Here is a 3,019-nt window from a genome sequence, read left to right as displayed (position 1 = left end):
TGCCTCTCTTGGGCGAAGTCTCGTATTTAAACTAGGGTTTAGGTCTAAAAATCCCGTGTTTTACACTTTAGTCCCTGAAGTTTTCTGTTTCCGCCGTGGTTCTACCGCGGTCGCGGTCAAACCGCAGCCAAATGCCTTCTCTGAATCTCATTTTATCTGCATCTCTCTTCCACCGCGGTTCTACCGCGATCGCGGTGGAACCGCGGTCAACACAGTTCTCTGAATCTTCAGGCCTGTTTTGCGTGGTTTACTTGGGGAATTTCACAGTTGGCCTCTTTTTCTTCATTTTTTGACTCCAAAAGTACTCCCTAGCCTTCCCTGGTCATGTATCACCTGCAAATCATGAAAAGCACTAATAAGAGCATTTTGTTATCACTTTTATCATCAAAACTATACAAGAAGGTGGTTATTTAAGGCGTGATTATAGTTAAATTCACCTATTATCAACACCCCACACTTAAACCTTTGCTCGTCCTCGAGCAAGTTAAACCACACTTCTAGGCCTAACCGTTTGATACATTACCCCAATTTATGTCACACACGCCATTACGAAGGACCAACCTAAGCAATGCAACAACCATACCTCAGATGCAGACTCTCATGCCATGACACACTCGTGCTCACTCTAGTTACTCTAACATAAGTGAAGATTTACTTTTTCTTCCTGAGTCACATGCCCTCACATTACAAGTCTAAGAGAAGTTCCCCACACATAAAATTCAAACAATAAGGAACCAAGGATAGAAAGAATTCACTCACTCTCAGCAAAGAGCATTCACATGCCACACAGACACACCATAAGCTTGCCCCTAGTGTAATACTCTACTAATCGAGCTGTTCAGTCAAAGATCAAGAGGTCTTCATTTGGTTGTAATGTAGGCTAAGGGACGGGTAGGATATATTTGGATATAGTGACTAACCTCCCTAAGCACTTTTAATACACACTTCCTTTTATTTCAATTTCCATGCTCAACCCAATCGTTCTTCCACATTTTTGTTTCATGTGTGATCCACACTTTTCTTTAGGTGCAACTGGTATTTTTTTTTTTTTTTTACAATGCCTGTGCACCAATCAAACAATTCATTCTTGATTCCCCTTTTTTTTTCCGCTAACTCCCTACTACCCCATACTTTGACTTTTGTATGTTCTTGAGTGATTCAAGCACTTCTAGGAGGTATAGGTTCAAACAATCAAGCTATTCAAACAATGAGATTTAGGTCATTATAGGGTTATCAAAGAACAGGCTTCAGGCTCAAAGGGGTTAACTATGGCGATATACACAGGTGGATTCACAATTATATAGGGTTGCACATAGAAATGCCTCAATCATCTCTAAAACCAAACAACTTCTATTCCGCTTTGCAAACACACAGGGCAAGTTCTAGGTATCGCATGCAGGCACAGAATGCAAGTAATATCTCCCACACACTTAGCATGCAACTCATTCCGAATCAATTCATCAACACACTCATACGAGCATTCAAGCAAGACAAGATGTGCAAAATTAAGGCATAGATTTACGAGTCCACAAGCGAGCCTAGACGTCGCACCCTCGGTTCGTTTTTGTTATTCTCAGGTGTGTACATCTAGGGTTGAATTCTAGCCTTCACCCATCTTGGTCCTAAAACTACAAAAGAAAAATCTACCTAACCCGGTTCAAGAAGAGCCCTTGGAAAAGAACCGTGGTCAAAAGAAAAACCAAGGGAGAATTACTATACTACCTAAAAAAAAAATAAAGAAACTACATGGACTACTTCCCTCAAGAGTATTGTCCAAGTGGTCCGTCCTCAGGAAGAGTCCTCTACATATTTTTTTTAGATTCGAGTTTGACCCTCAAGAGACCTGTCGACAAGTGTTCGTCGTTGGGCCAAGTCAGTTACTTCTAATGTGAGTACAGTCAATTATACATAACAAGATCAATCTAATATTACAACATACTCAATGTCTATATACACTACAATACACTACCAGAGCAAGTCTCCCACCCCACACTTAAAATTATGGCATGTCCCCATGTCATATAAAAAATAAGAGGGTAAACGAAACTCCTAGGCCAAAGGCCGAAGCACTAGCAGCTCATGGGGTACTCAGGCTTTTCCCAAGCTTGGTCCTTCGTGCGGGTACCTCACACTTAGTTCCAACCATTTGGTTTGTTGTTGTATCCTTCCACTACCTTTGCTTTCCATGCTCCTAGAAGAAAAAAAAATAAAATAAAAAAATAAAAATTGACACACTTTTCTCGCCACTTGGATGATGTGAACTGGGCACCTAGCTTGGAATCAAGCTTGTGACCTCGAGTGATCGGGGGTGGTACGTTGATGATCGAGCCAAACGTTAAGTACTTCATTTTGCACTTCTTGGCTTTCATGTGAGGAATGTCATTTTGCCTCCTTGTTCCCTCAAATTGTAAGATGAATGGTTGTTGCCTTTCCTCCTTGCAATCCCTCATTGAGTCGTGTAGATCAATTCCCATATCACCACACAAGTCCAATGTTGAAAAATGCTTGAAATGCGACTTCAAACCTTCATTTTGCAATTTTTCTCGGATTTTGACATCCTCTTTTTCCCTCGGGTTAGAGTCAATCTCAACCAAATTTTTATTTACACCGGTTTGACTCTAATCCTATTTTTTTTTCTCGGTCACCATTAACACTCATGGAGTCGGTTGGCGGATGTTCAATTCTTGAATCCTCAAAGTAACGCTCACTTTCTTCCTCGAAATTGGATTCTTCTTGGTTTTGATCAAGTGCCAAGGAAAGATTTTCGGCTTCCACATCTAAGGAAAGTTCTTGGCTCCATTAACTTTCGAGGCTTTTTGGACCTCTAAAGCTTCAAGCATTTCTCCCATTTGTGAGTGACACCTTTCAAGTGCCAAGTCATTTCGGAGACTATTTTCCAAAAGCTCCTCCAAGGCACTTTGTTCTTTGTTTCCTCCTTCAAGTAAACATTCCAACATGAGCTTGAACTCTCCATTTCGGCCATGCTCAACTTCTTCAACTCCCATGGCCCTATAATTTT

The sequence above is a fragment of the Nicotiana attenuata genome, unplaced genomic scaffold, assembly GCF_001879085.1.
Source record: "Nicotiana attenuata strain UT unplaced genomic scaffold, NIATTr2, whole genome shotgun sequence".
Taxonomy (NCBI): Eukaryota; Viridiplantae; Streptophyta; class Magnoliopsida; order Solanales; family Solanaceae; genus Nicotiana; species Nicotiana attenuata.
The sequence above is the reverse complement of the archived record's forward strand: the minus strand, read 5'-3'. Positions refer to the sequence as shown.